This window comes from Lonchura striata, chromosome 9, assembly GCF_050655825.1.
Source record: "Lonchura striata isolate lonStrDom1 chromosome 9, ASM5065582v1, whole genome shotgun sequence".
Classification (NCBI taxonomy): Eukaryota; Metazoa; Chordata; class Aves; order Passeriformes; family Estrildidae; genus Lonchura; species Lonchura striata.
Genome location: NC_140711.1, coordinates 28504722 through 28532529, shown reverse-complemented (window position 1 = coordinate 28532529; position 27808 = coordinate 28504722). Strand labels below are relative to the sequence as shown.

The window sequence follows — 27808 nt, the reverse complement described above, 5'->3', positions numbered from 1 at the left end:
ATTTGTCTTCTGTGAGGCAAAGATTAATTCCTTCAGGGAGAAAAACAACATGCCCCAGGAAGGTGTGATCTGATTGCAGGAATATTTCCTCCTGAATGCCACCAATATCCAGAATTTCTGTTTATATGCATTAAATCACTTCCATGGCTGTGCAGGCTTCAGCTCCTCACTGGGGAGTTTAAGATGAGAATGTACAGATTAAAATGAAAGCAATTCCTGTTTATACTTCCATGCTTTTATGGTCATCAACTCACCTCAATATTTGAGAGCTTCACCAAAGCTCTCTTGCCTCTCACTCAATGGATGAATTCAGCTTTATCTACAAAGAACTCAATCACAAAAAGAAAAAAGTTAGAGGTTCATTGTGTCCCAAAATCTCTTTGCTTTTTCTACAAAGCCAGTTTCTGTCTAAGGCCTCAGAGCCTGGCAAAGCAGTTCTGGCAAATCAGAGGAGCAGAAAATTCTCTTGCATAAAGAGTAAAGAGCACAGATATTGCTACAATCAGGGTAAACATCACTTGGACTTCTTATCACATCAAAGTTATCAATTACAGGCCAGTGGTTTCTCACAAATCAGCCTTAATTAACACTGCTGCCTCCAAATTTCCTTATTCCTGAACATTCCCAGCTACTATGGCAAATTAATTACGGCTTAAATCTTGAGGTTCTTTCTTTAGCACTTGTTGCATGGCAACATTCATTTTTATGTATGAGCTTCCCCCTCCAAATGACTTTATAATAGTCTTACCCAAAAGATGAGCTGTTAAACTCTTAAGCAGAGATATTTACCCACCTTGGTTTGGTTTTGTTGGGTTTTCCACTCATAGGACATGAATTATTCACTGATAAGAGGGGCTGTAATGTTCTGGTTGGTTCCAGTAAAATCAGTCAGAGGATTTAAGTGGTTTCTTTTAATAATCAGTTCCACAAGTGTGGAAAGATTATTTATATTTCTAAAAGACATTTATTGCATTTAAATTTAAGTTTTGATCAGGAGCCTGTTTCCAGAGAGAAACTGCAGATGTGAACTCTCCCATAGAGGTGACTTTTCCTTCCTGAATTATTGGTTAAACTCCCCATGGGAGTCTAGCCATGAAGCAGCCTGACCAAATCCATGCCATGCCACAAGCAATACTGATCAATATTTTTGCTGATTTCAGTCAGAACTTCCCAATGCATAATAAAATAAACCCCAGAAGAAAAGCAGCACATGTCCAGAATACAATTGCGTCTCATTTTAAATGAGCTGCAAATAACTTAGTTCATATTATATCATAAACAGCTACTAAGAGGAAAAATCAGCTCCTTATTTTATGACATAAATTCATAATCCACAAAAATTAGGATTTCTGTTAAAGAAAAAAGAAATTCTGAGCTTCAAAAGAAAAAAAAAAGATATTTTATAAGATATAAATTGAAATTAAATGGAAAGAATTATTATAAAAACACAAAGTTTAGATGAAAGGAGACTTTCTAGCAGAGCATGTGCAAGCATGGAGTTTTAACTATGACTCTGCAGTAAAGATGCCAAGGAATAACATCAAGGTGACAGCACAGTTTCCTTAAAGTTTTGTTCTCTCATCACAACCTCCTGTGAAATGCCAGTATTTTCTGACCTCACCTGAGATATCTATGGACATGATCTAATGCCATTTATTGCCAAGAAGATCACAGCAACATTTAAGACTGTGGGTTTAAAATCTACAAGGATAATTACTAAAGTGAGGATTAATAATTGAGGAGTTAAATGAGAAAAAAAAAATTGAGAATTTTTATCAGTTATTAAATAAATCAATAACTTTTATTAAAAGCACTCTACTCAAAATCTATGACCTAACTATATAAATAGATTTAAATAATTATACTGAACTGATTTTGTGCCTTGAGATTCCATAATTTGGACATGGCCATGGATTAGATCCTTGATTTTCCATTCTTTGTTCTCTCATCACTAGAATATATTAAGAGGCACAGAATCTTCTCCATGTGCTTTAAAGGCTTGAGCAGCTCCTGTCTTAGATTTTGAAGCTGTACCAAAGCTTCCCTAACAAAGTCCTGAAGATATTTTATCCTTCAACAGAACATTGCATTCCTCTGTCTGGGAACCTCTGACCACCAACACCAGAAATGTGATTTGAGTAATAGAAATTGTAATATTTCAAGGTAAAACAAAGTCCATAAATCAAGGGAGAAATACAGGATGGTGATCAAAATGGATTTTCACATCTGATTTTTGACAACATTTCAGGTGCTCCCAGACTCTCCTGATGGAAGGGGGAATCCTCCTGCAGCTGCATCCATGGGTTCTTCACTGAGAAGCAGCTACTGGAAAAAAATCTCAGAGAAGATGAGGCCAATCTCTCATGAAGGCTTCAAAATGAACCACCTCATTTTCCTCAAAGAAAGTGCTGAATTAACAATCTTATTCTATTATCCTCTCATGACCAAGTCTTTTTTTTAAAAAGTATTTAAATTATTTCTGTCCATGTCAAAACAACAGGAGTTTTTACTTTGCCTAATCACTATTCCCTTAATATTTCAGTTTGCACTGACAAAACTGCTGGATTCAGAGAGAGGAACAACCAGTTTTTCTCTCTCCTGAAGACATTTTTTTAAAAAAAGATAAATTCCACTTCAAACTGCCACTGCAGCTCTGCAATCTGTCAGCACATGTGAGGACCAACAAACCTGTTCCCAAAAGGAGACGGGCTCAAAATGGAAAACTCACACCTCAGTGGCTATTTTTAATTTAACTTTTTCATGAGGCTTTAAATCAAACTTCATTTCAGTGAGATTTGTAGACATTCAGGAAAAAGTTGCTCCAATTTTGGACAATTCCAAATTCTCATTAGCTTTTAACAGGATTTCAGCATTATGAAACTGTCACCAGGCCTGTGGAGGAAACATTCACACACACATTTATTTATGTGACCTCTTTTTGTCTCACAGAGGCTTTGAATGTCCCTGAGTCTGCTCCCTGCCAGTGCCCTGGCACTGAATTTGTCCAGCAAATCCAGCCACACTCATGCAAACAAGTTTTCCTTCTGCTGTCCCTGCTAGTCTCAAATTATATATTCAGAGTAAAGCAGGATGAATTATGTGCAGAGAATAAACAAGATCAAACTCCAACAACATATCCATATTCAAGCATTCAAATCGAGTGTGAAAAAAAACTCCTGCTGGGATTTTTTTTTTTTCCCTCATTTGAACCAACTGCCCCACTTCAGTAACATCCCCCCAGTTTCCAAAGGGACTTGGAAACAAGTCCTGAAGAGCTGAGCTTGGATTCAAGCTAAGCTTGAATGTTGTTTTGGCTTGGTTTGAAAAGCCAGGTGTCTGCTAAGGAAGGCAGGAGCCTCCCATGAAATGGAAAATGGAAATCCCCTCCCTCTGAATTGTTATAATTTTGAAATTAAGGGGCTCTCAGGCAAAGATATGGGAGTAGGAATAACAGTTCTTTATTAGAAAAATTAAAATACAAATGCAGTAGTACCAAACAGCACTGTCAGAGCCAGAGCAGCCCTGTCCCCTGTGGGTCAGGGAGGTGGCTCAGCCCCATCCCAGGGGGGCTCAGCCCTCCTGCAGTGCCAGCTGTGCTTCTGCTGGAGCAGGATCCTGAACAAGGGGGGAGTTTTCCTCTGGAGCTCCAGGGCTGGGGGAGATGGGCCTGGGCTCCTCTGGGAATGCAGGGGGAAGGAAGCTGCTCCTCTGGGAATGCAGTGGAAGAAAGCTGCTCCTCTGGGAATGCAGGGGGAAGGAAGCTGCTCCTCTGGGAATGCAGGGGGAAGGAAGCTGCTCCTCTGGGAATGCAGGGGGAAGGAAGCTGCTCCTCTGGGAATGCAGGGGGCAAAGGCTGCTGTGCTGTTCCCAGCTCAGATTGGATCCAGGTAGGAATGTTTGGCTCCTCCCCTGGGCAGAGCATCTCCTCATAGATGATGGAATTTTCTCAGCCATGCAGGGACACTCAGTGGCCATGAACAGAAGATAATTAATAATTATTGGCCCATGAACAGAAGATAATTAATAATTATTGGCCCATGAACAGGACATATTTCCTGGAGGAAGGATTGGCTGTGGGAGAGATAAAGAAAAGTGCCCCATGGACAGCAGAGAACTGCCCCAGCCCTGATAGATGGAAATAGAATTCACACCTATTTTACAACCCAGGACATGTTCTCATCATCACTGGATGAGCACAGCTGGACAATGGAGAGCCAACCCACCCCCTTAGGATAACCAGAGCTATCTGTTCTGCATGAAGGTTATGGGACACAGGGTTAAAAGCCCCAAAAAGGTGAGGCGTTTGTGTTACCTGTGGCTGACAGCTCACCCAGGACAGCCTCGTGCTGCTGAAATCCGCCGGACAGCTTGGCACATGCCAAGGCAATTATTTGTCTTAGCACAGGCTCTGCCAGGAAGGCATTAATCTGGAGATGATTAGAACCTGCTGTTTCCTTTGTGAATAATTTATCTATTGACTGTAGGAGTCATTTATTGATAATTTACAAATGGAGACCACGGCGTGGCTCTGCCGGCTGTTGGCAGCCGCTCCCCGAGCTGTCCCCAGCAATGTGCTCCAGCCACGTCTCCCTGTCATCCCTCGTGCTCCAGAGTCAAGTGGGAGGTGTCCCTGTCCATGGCAGGGTTGGAATGAGAAAAGCTTTTGATGCCTTAAGATTTAGCTTTTATATTTTTCAGATTCTGTACTACCTTAGTGTGTGGCTCTGAACTCCACACAAAATGTCAGCAGCTCTGCTCACAGCTCAGGCACACAGAACAATCCTGAACCAGCCCAGAACCAGCTCAGCACACAGAACAATCCTGAACCAGCCCAGAACCAGCTCAGCACACAGAACAATCCTGAACCAGCCCAGAACCAGCTCAGCACACAGAACAATCCTGAACCAGCCCAGAACCAGCTCAGCACACAGAACAATCCTGAACCAGCCCAGAACCAGCTCAGGCACACAGAACAATCCTGAACCAGCCCAGAACCAGCTCAGCACACAGAACAATCCTGAACCAGCCCAGAACCAGCTCAGCACACAGAACAATCCTGAACCAGCCCAGAACCAGCTCAGCACACAGAACAATCCTTTTCCAGCCCCAGAACCAGCTCAGGCACACAGAACAATCCTGAACCAGCCCAGAACCAGCTCAGGCACACAGAACAATCCTGAACCAGCCCAGAACCAGCTCAGCACACAGAACAATCCTGAACCAGCCCAGAACCAGCTCAGCACACAGAACAATCCTTTTCCAGCCCCAGAACCAGCTCAGGCACACAGAACAATCCTGAACCAGCCCAGAACCAGCTCAGGCACACAGAACAATCCTGAACCAGCCCAGAACCAGCTCAGCACACAGAACAATCCTGAACCAGCCCAGAACCAGCTCAGGCACACTGAACAATCCTTTTCCAGCTCAGGCACACAGAACAATCCTTTTCCAGCCCCAGAATCAGCTCAGGCACACAGAACAATCCTGAACCAGCCCAGAACCAGCTCAGGCACACAGAACAATCCTGAACCAGCCCCAGAACCAGCTCAGGCACACAGAGCAATCCTGAACCAGCCCAGAACCAGCTCAGCACACAGAACAATCCTGAACCAGCCCAGAACCAGCTCAGGCACACAGAACAATCCTGAACCAGCCCAGAACCAGCTCAGGCACACAGAGCAATCCTGAACCAGCCCAGAACCAGCTCAGGCACACAGAACAATCCTTTTCCAGCTCAGGCACACACAGAACAATCCTTTTCCAGCCCCAGAACCAAGGGCACCGCTGCAGCTCCAGCCCCAAAAAGTGCAAACAGGGAATGGAGAACAGCAACCTGGGAGGGTGGGACTGCACAACCTGGAACTGGAATTGGACAATAAACCCCAATATGGAAACGGACCAAAACTTATAAAAGTGTGAAAACTCAGGACTTGGGTCCATCATGGGTCCAACCTGGGCAGAGCCACAGCCTTTTAATAAATCCCCACATTATTCTTCAACTCTGCCTAGCCCCTGTCCCAGGCAGCCTCTCCAGGCCCCACTTTGAGGTCCCTTCATGCCCAAACCATTCCATGACTCTGAACCACACCCTGGGCTTGGGGCCTCTTCACCCCACACCCAAGATTTCCACTTGCCCAAATCTTCCAACCCAACTTCAATGAAAACCTTCCAGGGAACAGAACAGAGAGACAAAACCCACAGCAAAATGGGAGAATTCCTCTGCTGTACTCTGTAAGTGCCTGTGTTAATTTATCTTCCTTTTTATCTTCCTCACACATGTTTATGTGGCACAAACAGCTCCTGGAAGAGGTACAAAATTTAGGAGAAGAGAGCCTCCTACCTCAATCAAAGAAATCTATTCCATGACAAAGGAAAAAAAGATGAAAGATATTTGTACTAGCAATAAAAGAACACCAGTGCTAAGATTTCCTTTTTTTTTTTTTTTTTTTTAACTGTGAAGGACAAAACAGAAATCATATAAAAGACAAAAATAAACAGAATTAATAGGAACTCAAAGCAAGGACAAGCTGCAGGTCCCTGATGGTGTAACAAATTACAAAGCAGGTAGAAACTAATGTCAAGAACTATTTATTCATCTCTATAATGGGAACAACTTCAGGCAAGGACAATAATCACAAAGCAGGAAAGTGTTCATTAATTAAATGGAAACAAATCAGAATTGCTCAGGCACAGCTTGCCAAGGATCCTTTTGGCAGGCAGAGATATGCAATGTTCCTCCTTGTGCTCAGAACCTTTTGCATGACAAGAGGTTGAGGGAAGTTTATCAAGGCTCCTGCCTGCACAGGTAGCAACATTTGGTTTGCTGCTTTGCAAACCCATCAAAAATGGAAATATTGATGATCTATATGTATGAAGGGCTTAAAAAAACCTCAGCAGTGAATCACAGGCCGTGGTGAAACCCTTGACTTGTGGCCAGGACTAGTGACTATCAAAGCAGGTTCTCTGTGCTTGCTCATCCCCTGTGATCTATCAGTTCCCACTCACAGCACCAGATCCCACATTGGATATTTGGGAACCTCCTCACCCCTGTACCAGCACCATGGGTAGCACATAAATTTTATTATTATTATTATTATTATTATTATTATTGTTGTTGTTGTTGTTGTTGTTGTTATTATTATTGTTATTATTATTGTTGTTATTATTGTTATTATTATTATTATTACTCACAAGGCTTTCCTCCATTGGTCTGTCCATGCAGACAGGTCCTGATCTCCTCATCTGCTCTCAGATCCAGTCCTTCAGTGACCTGGAGACACACAATCCTATTTTTGGAGCAAAGACAACTATCAGGCAAGAAAAAGAGGAATTTCTGGAGATAAGCAGTGCCCCAGCTGGGGGCTTGGTCCATCAGTTTGAATCCCACTGCATGAAGTCTATAAAGTTTGGGGATTTTTAGATCTGACCCTTTGTGGGTGTTTTCATCAGGGCTCAATCAACTGAAGCTCCTGAAATCCCAGGGCAATTTGCATATAGAGACACAATTTATTTGCAGGGTTCCAGCGTGTCACAAATTAGGAGGGCTGAATTATGAACTCCTGAACGCCCTGATGTACAGAGGAAACTGCAGTGAATCCCTAATGACAGCCCCATAAAGATGATGTGATAAATACAACATTAAAAATGCAATAGAGGCATGAATCTCCTATAATTTAAGGATCTGCTATTAAACACAACAGGGCTGCATTTTTTCTTGCTTCTTTTTTTTTTTTTTCCTCACCACTGCATCAGCACAGAATGGTTTGGCTTGTGGGACCTTCCAACACATGAAATCTTTCCAAATTTTAGGAGATTATTTTTTGCCTTCCTTCCTCTTTTTAACATAAACGGAAACTACACTTTCTCTTCTCCTCTTTGTAAATACATAAAGCAAAAAAACAAACAAACAAAAAAACCCAACAATCTGGGAAAACCACATCAGCTACTCCACTCACCAAAATCTCTAATAAAGAAATAAACCACTCTCCACATTAAATACAGCTTCCCTTTTTACACCACCTTTTTCCAAGTGGATGCCTCTCTGTTTCTTTGTTGCACCATGAGCTTCACACAGCTCAATATCAACTCCACAACCAAGAAAAAAAATAGGTGGGAACACTAAGATTTCCATAATTCTCCTCTTTATTCCGTGAAGTCACTGTAGGAGTTTTACAGGGAGGGAAAAAGTAATTTCTGGAAAGTGAAATGAATGCAATATTCATGGGGTGATCTGACAGACCATGTTTGAAGAAGCATAAAATTATCTGCCTATGAAGGTCAATTAGTTTTGACATTAATTTTGGTAGCAGAAGTTAAACCTTTTTTCCCTATATCAGTGACAATATATATATATATACACACAGCACATTCTAGAAAAAAAAATACAGGAACATTTGCAAATTGCAAAACACTTTCATTATTATTTCAATTTACAAGGGAACTGGAACATCACTAAATACTTTGATATTATTTCAGTTTCAGGCAATTGCTGGCACATTCCTGGTGGGGATGGGGCCTTGTTTTGCAGGAGTCAGACCAAGGGCCATTTAGGAAAAGTGCTTAAGAAACTGATGGAAATTAGAAGTTCTTTGGAACCGAGCACTGAAGACCATAATGAAATCTTATTTCAAATTAATTACACTTTTTAATCAAAATGGTGAGGATGGTGCCAATCTAAACACAACGAATTACAACAAAATCTGATGTAAAAAAGAAGTAGCTTAAAGACTTTTATAATTTATCATTCTGCACGAGAAATTTCATTTTCTACTTTAAAAAACATGACCTGCCAAATGAATCCAGCAATAACTGGAAACAGACCAACTTCCACAAATGAATGTTTTATATTTTCAAGTATACTTCAGTTAATTACAAAATTAATTAGCCTTGAAAATCCTGGAGAGTCTATATTTCATCACCCCCACCCCAGGCATGTGGGGGGACATTTTTAAACAAATAAAATTCTCTGGTTTGAAAAAAATCTGCAGAAAACAGTGTGAGTTTTGAGGGGTTTTTGTGGTGTTTTATTTTGGGTTTTTTGGGTTTTATTGTTTTTTTTTCTTTGGGTTTTTTTGTTTGTTTGTTTTTGGGGGTTTTTTTTGTTTGTTTTAGTTTGGGGTTTTTTTTTTTTTTTTTTTTTTGCTTTTTTTTTTTTGGGGGGGTGTGTGGGGGGGGGGGTTTTAGGGAAAAAAACTATAATCTTTGTAAAATCCAAAACTGCAGTTTGAGGCTCTAGGAAGAGCCAGCTACCCCAGAAAATATGGGAACACACATGACAACAACACTGCCAGCACACAGCTCCTCTCTCTTCACCTTAAAGGCCTTTTAGGATCTTTTCCCCAGAAATTTCCATCAATTTCTGACCAGAATTCCCAAAAGGAGAACACTGCAGTCCAAATTGAGCATTGCTGCTGATGCTTTCCTAAAGAGTCTCCACTGAAAAGGGGCATCCCTGGCAATCAGTCAGCACTGGGAGATTTTCTGCATTTTATCCCAACACTGTTCTGCCCAAAGCTCCATTTCCATCCCCATTTTCCATCACAGGATCCTCCCCCAGTTCTGGAAAATAAATCTACTCCATCCATTCCTCATATACAGAATGCTGGGAGGTGAGAAAAAGGCAGGAATGGCTTGGAGAAGTTTATTAATAATTTTTACAAAAGAATAATTTGTGGGATTCTTTCCAGATCCAGAAATAAATATAAGGAATAATTTACCATTGCTCAATTTGCCATAACCAGCTGAGGGAGCCTGCCTTGGCAGATGGTGTTTCTGATCAACAATTCCCATTATTCCTTCAAATTTAAAAATTAAATTGCCAAAATTAAAATGTTCTGATGCCTATATTAATATTAATTTCTCATTCCTCGTGTCTTGTCAGTTTTAATCTCAATATTATTTCCTTTTCTTTTTCCCTAAAAAGAAATCACCATTGGCAAAAACATTAAAGTTTAAAGCAGCTATGTAGTGAAAATAGCCAAAACCGAACCATGTGGCCACTACACCTGCCAAGGTGGTCAGATGGGAAGGATTTTGTCAGCCCAGTGTCACAGCATCCATCCCACTCCCTGCCCAGCATTTCTGGGTGGAATAGCAGCACTCGCACCTGAACTGTCACTCAGCTGTCCCATGGTGTCACCCAGGCTGTGTTCCTGTTAAAGGAGAAGGAAAAGATCTTTAACAGCTTTTTATTGTATCTATCACCCCAACAACACTCAAGTAACACCTGGTTTATGACCAGACAACTGAACTGAACCCTCAGGATCTTTTAAGATAAAGAACTATAAAATTTCCAGTCAAGACACAAAGGAAAAACAGAAATACTCATTTCTACCCCTCTGGTTCTACTCAAACAGTAAATTAGACCCAGCCCATTTTGAGCAGAAACACGCCAGCTTCGAAAAGTTTATTTTTACAGATCCACAGCTTCTCTCAGCTTTGGGGAAATTCAAACATCTGCTTATCCTGGCCGAGGCACTCAGCATCCTGCTGCCAAGCAAGTGCTCCAGTCAGTGCCCCGTGGTTTCTCCCTCTCCATCCTTCTGGCTGCAGACACGCAGAGCTCCAGGTTCCCTCTCCTGCCTCTGTGCAAGCACCGGGCTCGATGCATTCTGCTGCTATTATTAGGCTGCCCTGGCTCCCCCTGAAAATCCTCCCACAGCTCCCAGCAGGATGCCAGGAGCTGGCAAGCTCAGAGAGCCTGAAGGCTGTGCATCTGTTTCGAGACTGACAGGTAGCACAGCGAGTTAAAAAGCCCATAAATTTGCAGCAGGAGGCTCAGCCTAGACAAAAAAAAAAAAAAAAAAAAAATTAAAAAAAAAAATCCCTGTTTCAGTTTGTTTTCTCGAGCACCAGGTCATGCCCTGCCACTGCTGCCTGTCAGGGTGATGCCTCAGGTTTAGCTTTTCTATTTTTCACATTCTGTGCTGTTTTACTGTGTGGGTCTGAGCTTCCCATTAGGGGATGGTGAGCTCTCCTCACAGAGCAGGGAGACAAAACAATTCCTGCTCCAGCTGGGCACCAAGGACAAATGATCCAAACCTCAGCCCAGGAGCACAAACAGCGTGGGCTGGAGAGAGAAAAACAAGCAGGGTGGGACTGATGGGCTGGAGCTGGAATGGGACAATGAACTCCAAGGTGCCAATGGAGCAGAACTGATCCCAGGGAGAGCCCCGGGAGCGCTCGTGCATTTTGGGACCATTTTGGGTCATTTGGGTGCAGCCCTGGCTGGGCTCTGGTGCTGCCCAGGGTGGATCCATGGAGGAGATCCTTGAATAAATCCCTGCTTTGTTCTGGGACTCTGCCCAGCCTCTGGTCTAGCTCAGCGTGCACAGGGCATCAGAGGAGCCCTTCCCATTCCCTGGGGTGTGGATCCTCCTGTGCCCTGTCCAAGTGTTCCTTCCCACCGTCCCCTCTGAGGGATGTGGCTGGCACAGAAGGATCAGGGATGTCACATTCTGTCCCCCAGGCAATGATTTCTTTCTCTGCCTGGGGTCATCCCAGGGTTTTTCCATGGTTTGGATGGGCTGGATCCATGGGATGGGATCCTGGATCTGGATCCTGCCTCAGGAGCTGAAGTCACCAACACTGCCCCTGTCAGCAACAGCTGGGGCTGAGCTCAGGGGACACCTGCCACTGGAGCAGGCTGCTCAGAACCTGTGTTTTTAGGAAATAATTTTATGGGAGAAGCAGTGGAAATACCAAACCTTGATAGGACACACTTAACTCAGACTTCAGACTGGGGAACACCAATTATTTGGTGATTTTAACAATGTGGGGTCTGCATGACTTGAAGGAAACCAGGCCAGGAGAGGGAACAGAAACACCTAATCAGCATTTTCCTCTGCTCTATCATGTCCCTCCCTAATTCCACTGTAAAATGCAGTCAAAAACTTGGAAAGATCCAGCTTTTGTGTGTTTTAAGCTGACAAGAAACCCACAACTCAGCCTTGAACAGCCCCATCCACACCAAGTCCTCCCACCCTGCCACAACCTGTAAGCAGCCGAGAGGCTCAGTAATTAGTATTTACTCAATTAGTAATTCAGAGTGAGGAGAATGGGCAGGGAGATCTTCATGCAAAGCAGCAGAAGTCTAGACCCTGCTGCCTGCAAAAAGTGTGATGAAAATAAAAATGAAATCCTAAACACTCCCAACTCCCTGTCCTCAAAGGTGTATTGTATCAAACTCCAATTCTATTCTGATATTTATAATCCAATGAGAAAAACGAGAACAAATGCATTTAGAAGAGTAAATGCTGCCATTCTGAATGTTTTCAGTTCACAAAAGTGACACAAGTGGGCTAAGAAATACCCACACCTGCTCCAACTCCCAGAACCTCCCTATCCCACTCACTCACTGTGAATCAACAAATTCAGGATGATGACCTGGGCAGTGAAGGAAAGAAACTTCCAGGCAAGGATCAAAATCATTATATGGGCACTTACCAAACACTTTGCTCCCTTCCCTACCCCACAAATCGATTCCCAGGCTTCAAAGGCAGATGGAGAGTTCTCACCCTCTAATTGACCACTTGTGCAACACAGGGTGAAGAATCTCAGACAAGGATTTCTGTAGCCTGGTAACTGCTCTTCAGCCTGTAAATCATCTTTAGAAAGTGATCAGAGAGATCTCAGGAGAGGCCACAGCCAGCAAAACACTTGAGAAAGTCCTGAAAAAAACCCACTCATAAAACAGGCAAATATTCCACTCTGCTGGTGTTAGTTGTGAGTTTTTCCTTGACTCCACGTCCAAAGCTGGAATCCAGGTGCCAAAGGGCTTCAGGTGGTGCTGCACAGTGATCAGGGCACAAGGGGACTCTAAAATCAAATGAAAGACTGGATTGACTGCAAGGACAATTCCAATGGCTGAGTTCCATATAAATCACCCCACCACTTCCACTTTTCCCCCCGAAACTGCCCCTCTCCCATCCTGCATGAACTCCACACACCCATGCACAGCAGAGATTTATGTTCCAACTGTTGCATAATTTCAAATAAACTCGACTATTTTTTTCTGTAGCCTTGAGCAGGGTTTGGACCTAGCCTCAATTAAAGCTCGAGTTTTCAGTTGGTTTTACTGCTTGGTTTTCTTTTTCTCTCAGACTAGCCATAAATTAAAGTATATTAATTGATAAGAAAATGGCTTTTTGTGCGTGTGTGGTGATGCTGTGGTTGATTTCAGGTCACTCCTTTTTCACACAGCTTTACATTAAATCCATTCCTGTCTGCTATAACAATTATGCATTAATTTTGCTGTTTTTTCCTCTGTTCTGTAACAAAAATGCCTCGTTCACCCTTGGCAGCAGGCATCAGAGTGCAGCCAGTGGTTCCTAGGTGGGAAGCAGTGACTTTTCACATGGACATGGTGCCTTCTGCTGATGCCCCCAGTTAAGCACAGGAATTTATTTGCAGTTTGTACCTGCAAACCTCAGCAATGCACTCGTGCCACCTATTGGCAAAGAACAGCAGAGTTCCCATTTCTGCTGAGCACACCTCAAGTGAAAATCCCAAATTCGGAGCTCCCTGAGCAGCCTGCAAATTTCCTCATCCTCCACAAAAACCAGCAGGGTTCACAGTGAATCCTCCAGAATTCTGTAAACATTCTCCAAGTCAAATTCCTCATTTTTTAAATTTCTGTTTGGCAAAAGAAAACCAAACAAAGAGTGCATCACCTATGGGTAGAAGCATAGCTGAAGTGATATTCAGGTTTGTTCATTCATTTCCAAGTATTTCATTTCTCAAAACATTTTAAGAAAATGCAGACTTACAGACATGTTGTGATAAGTTTGGCAAATAGAACAGGGTTCTCCAAACAATAGAGTGTCTCTGAATATTCTCTTGCAAAACGAAATGCAGTGCCCAGGCAGTTTGGGGAGTCCTGCTGTTCAAATGGCAATAAAGAACACGACAGGAAATATTTACTGCTGCCAGCAAGGCAACAGACAGGTTCTCATTACCTAATGACAGAAACTGAGAACTCCTTTTTTTTTCCTCTTAGTGTATTTTTCCAGTCCAAAAGACTGAGTTAAGAATGCAATACATTTACCAGCATGTGTCCTAGGAAAATATGTGTGGTATCTCAGAGCCCAGGAATACCTAACATATGCATTTCTTTTTTCATTTCTTCTGAAAACTGATGTAAAGCTGGCTTAAAACCCAGTGCTGTGTGTGGCTGGCTTCACTCTGAGTTCTTTTCATCCCTGACAGAAGCATTTCCTTCTGCATAGGATGGTCATCCATTTAATTGCATGGTACAGAGAAAAAAAGCAAAGGAAAACTCAGCTGTGGAGATAAATCTCAATAGGGATGTGATGAGTGCTCCTGCCAAGAATCATTTGCAAAACTTGCTATTCAATGCTAACCATCAGAAGTGGGACATCCACGAGCCCATCTGGGAATCTGGAGATAAGAAGCTGCTATTGAACACACAGAGCAGTTTGTTCCTGGCCAGGAGCAAACCCACCACTTTAAATGCTGGTAACTTGGGAGAAAAAAAAGCATTTTTGTGCTGCCACAGTCACAGAGCCTGAGCTGGGGAACTCAGGGCCTCCTCCAAGCCCCACTCACAGCTGGGCTCTGGGCTTTGGGAACTGCTGAGCTGCACACCTGAGCAACCAGGAGACCAAAAGAGGGGGAAATCCATTCTGAACACCATATTTAACAGTTCTCTCCAGGATGGGGACAAAGAAGGGAATTCTATTGCTGAACTTGGGCCAAGAGAACACGAGTGCCAGTGTCCCTTTACATTTTTTTCTCCAGCTAACAGATGCATTTCTATGTGTCTCCAATCACACCATAGACTGTGGAATATTCCAGTTTTCTGTCTTTTTTTTTTTTTCCCCAAGAAATTTCCAAAATTCCCTTAGGGCCTTAAGACAGAAGAAAAGGGAGAAGTCACTCTCTTTCCAGATGAAGAAATCTGGAAAAGCCCCTTCAGCATCTGCTGTCAGCTGTCTGGTGGGAGGATGAGTAGACCTGGAGTATCTTACTCCTAACAAGACTTCAAGCCAACCAAAAGCCAACACTTGTGAATTCAACAGAGATTGTGCTGAGATAATGCTCATCCTTGGATAATGCCCTTTCTTCATGTGCAGCAAGGCAAATTGTAACTTAATAGTTTGTTATTTCAGCATTATTACTAATCCATTCATACAGGATTTTCCTCTATCCAGTCAAATTGAAAAAAAAGCCCCAAAAACAGTTTAAAAAAATGTACTAAGATCAAAGCAGAGCTGCTTCAGTCAACCCTTTCACTCAAGAAAAATGTTGGATCAATAAAGAAAAGCCTACAATTCTCTGTTTATCTATCAGCATTAATGTGAGGGTCTGAGAGAGCTGCACACCTCTCAACTGCAAATCCTACAAATGTTCAGGCAGCTCATGCTCAGCACACACTGCCCTCGGCTGGGTTCCCATGGCAGCAATTACTCCTGAAATTCCTCAAAGATGAGGTCCCAATGCTTTTCCCTGGTTTTCCCTGCTCCTCTCATCTCCAGAATCAGCCTCTGGTGACTGTGCCTGACTTTCTGTGCAAATTGATTTTGTGCCTTGGGACAGGACAATGTTAAAATCTTCACATTCTGCTGCTCTGAACTGAGGAGCTCGGCTTTGCTTCTCCCAGCCACGGCCATTCCTGGTCCCCAGGCACCCAGCACAAAGTCAGGAGGTTTTTATAAAGTAGCTAAGTTTTCTGAGCATCCTTTTCTTTCATCTCCAGCACTGCCTGAACAGGACAGCACAGAGCACAGGGGCCTGAGGATGAAGACAGAGAAGGTGTGGCACTCTGAAGAGGTGTGGAACGCAAAATCTGCTCCTTTTATCTGCTGCCTGTGGAGCATGGCCCTTTCTGAGCCAAGCACAGCATCCTTACGTGGAAACAACCTTCATCAGTGGGGCAGAACATGGACCTTCCCCCGCCCAGCCAGTGCCAGGCACTTTTCTCTCTTCCATCCACTGCACAACTTCTTATCTGGTGTGTCCCTGCCTGAGAAGCAAATGGAGGAATCAACTCAGAGTAAAGAGAAAACCACTGACCCAGCATACCCAAAAAATCCCACAGCTGAGGGAGACCCAGCCCTTCCTCCCTGGCCTCAGCACAGAATCCCTGGCCCAGGCTTCCAAACTCAAGGAGGCACCTCCATGGAGCCTCAGCCTGTCCCTGCTGTGCCCAAACCAGCCCAGAAGTGGCTCCTGTCCTGCTCCAACCTGTGACATCCCCCAGCTCACTCTGCTGTTCTCCCATCCCAAATCCTTCTGACGCCACAGGAGAAGCCTGGGGGGTCCTGTGGGACACCAAGGAGAGCTCGTGCTGGGTGGTGGGGCAGGGATGGGTGGCAGGGGAGCTGCAGGAACAATTCCATCCTGCTGCCCCACTGATGGCTCTTCTTGAGGCCTTCTGGGACTACCTAAACACAGAGGCCAGACACAATTAATTAAGAATTAATTAAAAGAATAAAAAGCAGTTCTGCTTATTGAAGAGCCTTCAGGTACATTCAGGGCAGACCAAGCCCCCAGGGGCTGCACCCAAAATGGACCATGGGTCATGGGTTTGCACACTTTTATAAATTAATCTTTGATCTTCCAATTCCAGCTTCAGGTGATGAAGTCATTGACCCCCAGTTTGCTCCCCCAGCTCACTTTTGTTTCCATCTCTGCCCTGAGGCACTGAGGGGTCCTTGATTGCCAGGCCTGGAGAGGAATTGCTGTGTCTGCCCAAACTGGGACAGCAGCAGCTGGCACTGGGTGTGGAGTTCAGAGTTCCACACCAAAGAACTGCAGGGTTACAGAGAGATGGAAAATAGAAATATAGAAAATCTCAAATCCTGAGGCACCACTCTGGCAAGATATTCCCTGGAATTCCTGCCCATGCACTGCAGGGCTGAGCTGAGGGGGAAGGCTGGCTCCCAGCACAGTGGTTTGTGTGCAAATTAATAAACAGGAGCTCTCTAATGGCAAACACTGGATGGATCCACCTCCCCAGCAATGCCAAATTTCACCTTTTGCAGGTAGAAGAGTTGAGAATTATCATAAAACGAATCCAGGCGGGCTCTCAGGAGAACAAGCAGTATTCAAATGCAATCAAGGCAATGTGAAATTGAGTCTGTGGAAACTCCTGGCACATCTCATAATGGATTGCTCAAATATGATAACAAGTACACTGATTTTTCTCTCCGAGGCAGATTAAGGCAGTTGCTCTAAAAACACACGATTAATCTGACTCGTGCTTTGATACTTATTTGTTCCAGCATTGGGTGAAAAAGTTCTGAGTGAAAATGCAAAACCATCCAGCTGGGCATTAAGAGCAAAAATATGCCCACTGAAGCAGTGCCATCCCATAAATTAAAATTAATTAAGCTTAGGCATCATCTTGGATGGCAACAGAATTTGCACCTGTAAATTTAATACTGACAATCTGTGTTATTTTTTATCAAATATCTCTACAATTATGTTAATCTTTAGTTGACTTGTGGCACCTTAAGTTCACATTTCTCATACTTTCTGGACAGGAAAACTTGAATATATTAAAAAATGCTGTAAAGTAATAGGAATTGTAGTTGAATGTTTTTAATCAAATACAAATAAAATACTGTGGAGATAAGCAGCAGATTTCCTACCAACTCTCTAGGAATTCCTTTAGATTTACTCAAGGGAAAGTAGGAATAAATATCAGCAGTATTCACTAGCCTTGGTCTTTTACTGACAAAATTCTACTGGCTTCAAGGTACCTAGTGGAAAAACAGAGAAGAAAAAAATAGCAGCCTTTAGTGAGATAATTTTATACATGGATGGACAGATGAAATAAAATTTCCCACCATTAAATGATCTGGGAGGTGACAGGAAAGGTTAAAATAAAGCAAGCCATGGATTCTTCTCTTGACAAGGAAAGTTTTGCTTTCAGAAAGATTGATGCTGAGAGAAGGGGGAGAAGGGAGTGGCTGAAGGAAAGAGAAGAGAGGCTGAGTTTGTGTCTGGAAATTCAGCAGCAGCTGAAGGGCTCAGCAACCTCTTCCCTTTCCAGCTCCTTCTCAGGTAGAAATATTTCTGTAGCTGCACAATCAGCAGGAGCCCACTCAGCTCTGAAGTCATTAACAAAAGAGGTTATTGCATTAAGGATGGAAACAGGTCATTTGGATACAGAGGAAAAAAAGATAAAAACAAAAGGGAAATGACAAAAGAGGGAGGAAAGATTTAAGACAGTAACTCCATTGCAGAACATGCTAAAATACAGAGACCCAAATAATTCTAGACATTTCTCAGCAGCCTCATTTACCTCATCCAAAAGATGATTGCTTTTAGAATTTATAACATAGATGGAAACATAGATTCCATCTATGTTATAAATTCTAAAAGCAATGGAAAGATGGAAACATAGATTCCATCTATGTTATAACAGTAAGATCTTCTATTGCTTTGAATATTGAATTTCGGAATATTTGCAATTTTGAATACAAAAATTAGGTTCTTCTAAAAGTTACGAGCAATTGCATTTTTTCCAGATAATTGATTTAACAACCAGGGATAGACATTTCTTGAATTTAGGACTGCAAAAGGGATTCTTCAGCACCCTGTGGAAGTGATTTCTGTGTTGGAAAAGATACCTCACATTCTTTTGAAAGGCGAAAAAATACATTTAATTTGAGAGCATAAAATCTGATGCCACCCAAAGATAATAACATTTCTTTTTTCTTCCCAGCACTTGATTATCTTTCCACTAATATGATTTAGATACTAAAACAAACAAAAAAAAAGATTAAAAAGAAAACCAAGAGACATCCTAACGATTACTTTGATAATGCTAATATGCCCTTTAAAACAGAGTCCAGCTGGGAAATTGAAAGGGTGACAAGTGGAACCAACTTGTATTAGGTTGGCATGAGACCAGTCATTGGCATGGCCTAAATGACAGTGACTGCATCTGGGAAGGGGTTGATAAGGAAATCCTGTTACAGTGCACTGCTAGATTATTATTTTTTCTTCCCCTCCTTAAATTACATCTTACATGATTTTTCTTTTTTTTTAATTTTTTTTGTCATTCCTTCATTTTCTGACAACAAAATTGTTTCATTTGAAACACTTTTGATTAAGCAAATGCCTCAATGATAGCTCCCAGCACTTTCTTTTAAGTGAGGAAAAAAGTCTTATGTAAACTAATCTGATCACTCAAAGACTTTGGCTGGGCATCCTTCCAGTCAGAAGTTTAAAATTTATGATAGTGGTTTACAAAGTACCTTCCAAGTGAGGGAAAGAGGGAGCATAAGCTCTTTAGATGACCTTGATCTCTTCAGCTTCACTGAAGGTGTGGCAAGCACATTTCTCTCCCTCTCAGGGATTTTTCGTAGAGGTGCACAGAGAGAAATGAAAGAGAAAACAATTTCTATTTCTGCTCCTTGTTTTTCCCATGTGGAATGTGTTTGGAGAATTGTTTACCTGGGGTGGTTGCTTGGTTGGATTCTGGTGAGGATTGTTAGAGCCTGGTGGCCAATCCAATCCAATCCAATCCAATCCAATCCAATCCAACCCACCTGGGGCTGGGCTCTCAGAGAGGGTCACGAGTTATGTTAGAGTCAGAGAAAGTAGTATGTAGTTTTAGTATCCTCATTTTATATAGTATATTAATGTATTTTAGCATAGTTATAATAAAGAAATAATTCAGCCTTCTGAACTGAGTCAGACATCATCATTTCTTCCCATTGGGTTCGACTGTGTTTACAATACTGGAGGTAATCCCAGGGGAAGGATTCTCTGTTTGCAGCAGAAATCAGACAGGAGAGGTCACTGATGGATCCTCGGTGTGTGCAGAGGTGCTGGGGAAGCTCTGGGATCAGCCGAGGTCCCTGAGGGTTAAGGAGAAGACGAAGGAGGAAGTGGAGAGGATCTTGTCAAGCCTCTCCCTGGGCTGATCCACAGCTCTGGCTGCAGCTGGATCTGCCAGCGCCCTTCCTCCCCCTCAGACACAAATCTCCATCTCCAATTAAGCTGTCCTGTGACTTCGCAGGTCTCACCAGCCTGGCACGGCTGTCACAACTTTGTCAAGAGAGCTGAAGTGTTTAAAATAACCCTCCTGCTGCTGACATTTGTGTTTCTAAGGAATAAACATGATCCCTGCCACCTCTAACTTCCCCAGGCTTGTTCTGACTCTCAATCACAGAGCTCAGGGTCCATCACCTGAACGTTGATCCAAGGAATTTTTAGTTTATCCCCATTCAATGTGCTGGGCAATGGCAACATCAAAAATGCAAGCAAGGAAAGCCATCAGAGAAGAAGCAGGTGAGTCACACAAATTCCAAATATTGGGGTTTATTTCATCATTAAGGGTGGCTGAATTAACGAGAAGCAAAATTAAAATGTAAAATAATCTGAGTTAAAAATATGGCTGACTTTTCTCCAGGTCTTTGGGTTGCATGCAGGCTCCTCAGGAACTTCTGGAACTGCTAGACAATTTCAGTCAGATCTGTCAGATTAAAAGCATAGAACGTAATTATCTTCTCATTAAAAAATTGATTAAAAGGCATATAAGAACACTGCAGCATGTTAATGTAAAGGCACCACGTTCTGCATTAAAAGATGCGGAGCAAGTTTGCTGAAGAGGCTGAAGCATCCCAGAGTCAGAAGGATCTTTAGCCAAAATTTACCCAGGCTTCAAGATCCTCATCTTCTCCCTATCTAATGGCATTTTCCTAACTATGCTCTGGAAAAACAGTGCTCCTGCTCCTTGGAGAATCCCGGAATTTTTTGGGTTGGAAGGGACACTAGACCCCATTCCATCCCATCCCATCCCATCCCATCCCACCTTCCACTGTCCCAGGCTGCTCCAAGCCTCATCCAGCCTGGCCTTGGGCACTTCCAGGGGTCCAGGGGCAGCCACAGCTTCCCTGGGAATTCCAGCCCTCCCAGAGAACAATTCCTTCCCAATATCCCATTAAACCTACCCTGCTCCTTCACGGGTTCCTTGCACTGGCTGGATTTTCACAGGAACTTTTGGATCTCTGAGCTTTTTAGGAAGCTTCAAAAATATGGAATAAAATCAAAGGAAAATTCCAGAGGTCCTTTAGAAACATAAATACAATTGGAACTCCTTTCCTGGAAAACATGTTGCAGTTTCAATACTGCACAGTATTTTAATCTTACTTTCTGCTCTGTTTTCCTGTGTCATGTTGAGTTCACCTTTCAGGAAACTGAGGGTAAAAATAGGGTCCTGTTGTCAGATGGATTCCAGTCATCACAAGACACCAATGTTCCCAAACAATCCCAAATCCTGTCAAAGTCCAAAGAATCTGAGGAACTTCAAATGGCCTGAAAGGTTCAATATTTTGATTCACTGGTATTTTACTGAGCACCTGCTACAATAAGATGCATTTTCCTTTTAAACTGGGCAATATTTCACCCACCTTCCAATCCATTTGGCCCTATAACTTCTGTCAGGTGCAAATTAAGGTAAAATATTACCCAGGCCAAACCCAGACTGCATGGCTGGCTCTGACTAATTTTCCAGTATGGTTTTATGCAAATGTGCATCCTAAAGCATTGATTTAGCTAAATATGTGCACAGCCAACATTGCTCCTGGCTCCCCCAGTCATTAATTTAATATTCATTTCATATTCCCATGAAGTAGAGAAGTTATTTTACTTCACTACAAGATTAAATGAGTGACTTGGAGAAACGCAGTAAATTTGTGAAACTGCCAGAAACAGAATCCAGGTCTCCTGCCCAATTCCACAAAAACCATTTTTCCGGGCACCACGCACCACAGCTGCACAGTGGAAATGCAGAAGTTAATTACTCTCAATTCTTGTCCAATATAAACTATTTACTTCTTCTTCAGGATTAAAATTAATGTTTTGTCCTAGCACAAGCCCACTTTTTTCTTGTTAAATTCAACATTTCAGGTGATTTGGTTTGTGGGTGATAGAATTTTTATGGAGAGCACCACAGCTTAGGTTGAATTTTTAGCCTATAAATGTTGATTATGTTGATTGAGTTAATTACGAGTCAAGCCTTAAAATAAGGCATTTTATACGTGGACAGCAATTAAAATAATAATAATAATGTGACCTCATGTCACATTATTTGTTAGTTTTCAAACATTAGGAGATGTCTTCTCTTTCATGCAGTCTTTCAGCAGCTGAAGATTTTTACATCTATAAATATTTAAATCACCTCAATATGTTCCCCTTGTACATGAACTGCTGCTGAAGCTACATTTGTTTCAGTTTCCACTCTGAATAAAGACAAGCCAACTGATGGTGATCTTTTCCTCCTGGTTCATTTGCCACATGATTTTAAAAGGGACAAAGCAAACACACAAAGCTGCCAAGGAATATGAAGCTTCCTCCCCACTAAAGCCGATTAAAGGAAGTCGTCCTGAAGTTAATGTCAATGGAAATATCATGGAAACATGACTGCTTGTGGTATTTCCAATGGAAATACCAAACAAAGAACTGTCCAAATACTACTTCTCCTGTAAATATCATGAGGATATTTGCTGCTCAGCTCAAAGGCAGGAGGATAAAATGGAGAAGAGGAAGGAGAGAGCAGAGAAAGGAAAGCAGAGTGGGACAGAGCTCTCTTTGAAGATACAAAACACCAGAAACAGAGGAAGTTCTCAGTAATATAATCTGACCTTTAAGGGTTGGATAGGATTCAGAACTCCCCAGGAAATGAGAGAAAAGGAGGCAAGCACAGAAGATTGAGCTACAAGACCATGCAGCCTGGTCTTGAGCAGTTCCAGAAGCTTTCCAGGCTCCCCATCCCTGGAGGTGTCCAAGGCCAGGCTGGACGAGGATCACCTGGGACAGAGGAAGGTGTCCCTGCCCATGGATGAGCTTTAAGGTCTCTTCCCACACAAATCATTCTGGGATTGGTATCTCAGACACCGACACTGGGAATTGTGGTGAGAATGAGATGGAAGAAGAGGCATTTTAAAGCTTTTCAGAAGTAATGTAAATGCACACAGAGCCTCCCCTTGTCAAAACACCTGAACAATCCTTCCTTATGGCACTGATTCAGCCTAGGAAACATATTTTCCTACTTTCATGCATATGTATTTTTAAGTGTGTATAAATATATACATAAAACAATTTTCCTGACAGTATTTTCTTGTCAAATGAAATGCATTGCAACATTTATCTTGATCCATCCTCCCAGTACATTATTCCAGAAGCCAAAATGTATTAATGAGAAAGAGACTGTGCAGCCCAAATACTTGTTGATTTTCTCAGTCCATCCTACACACAATAAAATTAGCACTGGGCATCTTTAGATGCATATTTACAAGTTTCAGTTTTCAGCTCTTGTACAGAAACAAGACAAAATATGAAGAACTGATGTTATTATTTAATTTCTTTCGACATCAGTCTTTCCAGATGATTGATTCTGCCTTTTTTCCAACACCATTATAGGCATACACGAAGCCTAGAAAAACTTTTGCAGTGTAAAAAACACCCTGCAGAGTGAGAGGAAATCCCATTCACAAGTGAAAATTATTTGTATTCCGCTGCTGTAAAAATAAACTGAGTACTTCACCAGTTTTGCAGCATGGATTAATAATGCATAAATGTTCACAAATGGTAGAGGAAAGCTTCAGTCATTTCAAAATCCTTCTGATCAGTCAGCATCCCATAAACTGTCATGGAGGAAAAAGGAAGCTTTGGAGAGTACAATGAACATTCTGCTACTGAACAATTATTTATGACTCATATAGAATTGCTAAAAAATTATTAATATTACAGCTCCTCCTGGATGTCTCACACACATGCAAAAAAATCCTGTGTCAAGGCAAAGACTAAAAGATCACGGAATTAGAAGTGGAAGAAGGAAGCAGAGAGCAGGAACTCACCAAGTGGTTTCGCAGAACGTGAACAACTGAGAGGAGCCACATCTTCAAACTGCCCAGAGAGCTCTGCCTTCCACCTGCTAACACAGGTATAAAGCAAAAAAAAAAGTAATATTTAGCTGCCTTGCTTCTTAAAAAAATTAAACCCAAAGCTAACACAATTTACAAAATAAATATGCAGGACAAATTAAGGATATAAACTACATGACTATGTAATTTGAACTATATATACAAAATGAATATGCATTGCAAATTAAATATAAATTAAATCAAATCTTATCATTTCTAACCTCACACTCTTCCAAAATAGATAGGACCTTGTCACCCTTTAAATGTATTCAAGCGCATGATACCTTCAAAAAAGCTTTATTTATCAAGTCAAGATGAAAATAAATGTATTTAAATTAGAGGTTTCGGTAGGGTTTTGTAGCTGCACCAAGTTGAGAACATAAAGCAGGCAGCAAAGAGCTCAGGGATGCACAATCACCTTTAGGATTCACTGGGCACAAGGGTTTCATTGGTCCTGGTGTTACCAGATCCCATTTAAGATGAGCCAGTCCATTCTCAAGCCCAGCCCTCACTGGCTCAATAAACATTTCTATACTTCCACACTCACACTGCATCCACAGAGCAGGAGCAGCTTCTCCACACACCCGGGGACTGAGCTTCATCATCTGCTGATGGAAGTGCTCCATTGACCCAGGCAGATCCCCCAGTGGAAGAAGTCTCTGTTGTCCTGACTGAACTGTGGAGCCCAGTCATGGGAATTCCCTTGGGATGAGGCATCAGCATCTCCCTGATTCCAACCACGAAGGTCCAGAGCCCAGCTGACATTTTCCAGGGCATGTTCAGCTGCTCTTCTCCAGAAGGAGAGGTTTAAAGATGTGCTCTAAGAACCCAGGCAACTGCTGGAGAGTTTTCATTTCAGCACAAGGATCTTGGCACATAAATCCTTCTAGAGTGGAGTCCTCTCTTTGATCGAAGAACTCCCAGCCCATCTTTTGTGCAATACCTGCCCAAAAAAATTAACAACACAAATAGATATGGGTACACACAGCCCAGCACTGAATCACACAATCATGGATTATTAAGCCTGGAAAAGACCTTTAAGATCATCCAGTCCATCAGCCATGTTCCCCATTAAATCACACCCTCAAGTGCCACATCCACTTATCTTGCTTTGAGATCTCTCAATTCTTAAAGCTCAGCTGTACCAAAGGAAGACAATTTCATCTGAAGGGGTCAGGAGCTCTCCTCCAAGCCAGAATTCATCTCTGTAGGAATTGGCTTGAACAGATGGAATTACATCAATTTTCCCACTGTCATCAGGACTGTCAAAAGAATTCAAGACATGAGTAGTTAATGGAATAAGGAGTTGAGCTGACAGCACATCTAATAAATCAACCAGGTATCAACTATTTGGCAAAAATAAACAGCTTGGCCAGAATAGTAACAAAGACAAAATTTGACAAATAGAAACCTTAAAATGCATATCTGATTTAAAAAAATATACACTGAGGACAAGAAATGTTTGAATATTGCTGTTCAACACTACAAAGCAAACAACTACCTCAGTTGTGAATGTTGTTAAAAACCTGTCTGTGATTCTGTGTTCTCTGATTAATATTGGAAAAGACGTCCAAGATCCTGGAGTCCAACCTCATTATTTGAGACCTTAATTGATGCACTTCCTGCTTTGTAAGTACATTTTTGTTTCTGAGACAGGAAAGGCCAACTCAGACTTTACAAGCCCTGTGGAGTGATTGCTCCTCTTCACCTGATGCCATCCCAAGAATGCCACAGGCAGGAGCAACCAGGATTGTGGTTCTTACTCCAAAAGACAAAAAAAAGAGAGGGTGGTTTTCTTTACTGTTGGCTCATTGGGGATTTTTGCCTCCCGTCCCTGTTGAATGTGTGGCAGGACAGATTATCCAGACCACTTTGCTCCTTCCACTTTATTTCATTTTTCTACGGTGTGCTGGAAAAAGCAAAAAGCAGCTTTTTGCTTTTTGAAAGTTCCAGCCTCAGAGTGCAGGAGCTCATGTGGTGAGGAAGCCACGAAACTGGAGGCTGTGGCTCCCCTGGGGATTGAAAAAGTGAGACCTGAACCTGGAATGCTCCCATAAACAATCTGTGCTCCATGGCTCATTTAAACTTCTCTGAGTTTAAATTTCTTGACTACACAGTAGAGCTGTAAGTAACATGGGATGGTCTTGGCACCAGCCAAATATTTTGGGTCAGAACCAAGATTTTTCCTCATCCTACTGAGATTTGGGGTCACTGAAGAATCAGTGCCCACAAGGGAGAGCACACAAAGATCTCTTTTCTGTACAGCTGCTTAAAATACACTGAAAATACTGCAAAAAAAAAAAATTCAAAAGTTGCACACGACTGACAGTAAAGATTCCTTAAATTGCAAAGGTCTCTGAAGATACATAACACCAATGTATGTTCTTCTTGAGAAAAAAACATTTTAAAACATTTGAGAGCTTCATTCACCCTAAAATTCAAAGCAAAAGTCATCAATGAAACAAAAGGCAACCAACCTAGCAGCAAACTGCCATTTCTTAAAAAAAAAAAAAATAAATAACATTGATTTGTTTTTTTCAGCTACAAAATATTCAAAGCTCACAAAAGTTCTGTTACCCAGTTCTGTTACCCCTTAACACATCATCTTTCTTCAGGCAACTTGAGCACAAAAGCAATTTGACTTTTTTTGTGCCTCCTGATTTAGCACTGTGAAACCCAGCAGAGCATTCTCAGCAAACATCTTGCTGACAGTGAACACCTCCGGTCAAACTGAGCCATCGGGGACCCCACCTTGGTCAGGATTTTCTTCCTGACCAAGGCAAAGGATTCTCAGACTCTAACTCACCTGGAACAAACCCCACCTGAATTCAGAAACTGATGGAAGGAAGGATTCCCTTTCCTAGAACCTCCCATGAACAACACAGCAAATGTTTTAATTTTTTTTGTTTTAAATATTTGATTTTCTAAGCTGGTTGAGGGATCAAAAATGTACATGGGACTTGCAGTCAGGTATTCCCAAAGTTCACAGATTCGCCTGTAAGAGCCTGAGTTCAATTTCATCTTGAAATTGATGCTGGCTTTTTTTGTACTAAAAAAAGTCTCATATCCTAATACTTCAGGGTTGCTGATGACAAAAATACAGTAGAAATTTAATAAAGCCCTTTTTCTATAGGATAAAGCCTGTGGAACTGACAAGGTGTACACTATAATTAGCAACCTGCACCTTCACATACTTGTTGCCTGAACAATAAGCTCCAAACCTGAGGTATCTCTCCACATGTCAGCAATCCTTTCACCAGCACAACTTGCATACTGATGCATATTATGTAAATGAATTTACAGATAAAAAGGAAAAATACCTATTCTGATGCAAATCACACCCAGCACATAAGCAGTGGGAGTGACTGAAGCCTAAATGCCTCTTGTGCTTTTTCACAGCACACAAAAAAAAAAAAAATACAGGAAAAAGCTGTCTGGATGTTCTCACTGCTGCTGACACAGAACCATGAGAAATCAAAAATTAAAAAAAGACAATCCACAACAAATAAATCATGGAGTATTTGCTTTAGTTTCTGCCTGTCTAATATCAAGATGACACCAAGCAGCTGCCCCGGAGGTGAGGCTGAGGTTTGGAGTTTTTAGCTGCTGTGAGCATGACAGTGACACTCCTGTGGGCAGCTTGAGTGCTGCTCCGGAGAGCCCAGAGATGCTTTCAGCTTTGGAATGGTCAGGGACCTTCTCCATCCCTTCCTTTCTCCTCAGCGTTGCAGGAGTAATGTTAAATCTGGACCTAAATTAGGTAGACGGAAAACACAGCCCCCAAAATGCATCTTTCATACATTCACTTCAAGTAACAAAAGAAAAATTTAGTAACTAAATCAGTAAATGTTGCTGGACACACCATTTTGTTAAAGTGGCAACTCAGAAGGAGAAATCAGCAGTAGTAG

General features: G+C 42.1%; 1 long non-coding RNA gene across 1 annotated transcript; it reads right to left on the bottom strand.

Moving 5' to 3' along the window:
• Positions 1 to 17: 17 nt before the first annotated feature.
• LOC146766697 (uncharacterized) lies at positions 18 to 25828 on the bottom strand. Its single transcript, XR_014957415.1, has 5 exons — positions 23835 to 25828; positions 10106 to 10151; positions 7192 to 7286; positions 255 to 329; positions 18 to 169 (listed from the first exon to the last, which is right to left on the bottom strand). It is a non-coding gene; the product is annotated as an uncharacterized LOC146766697 (long non-coding RNA).
• Between the last annotated feature and the right edge of the window lie 1980 nt (positions 25829 to 27808).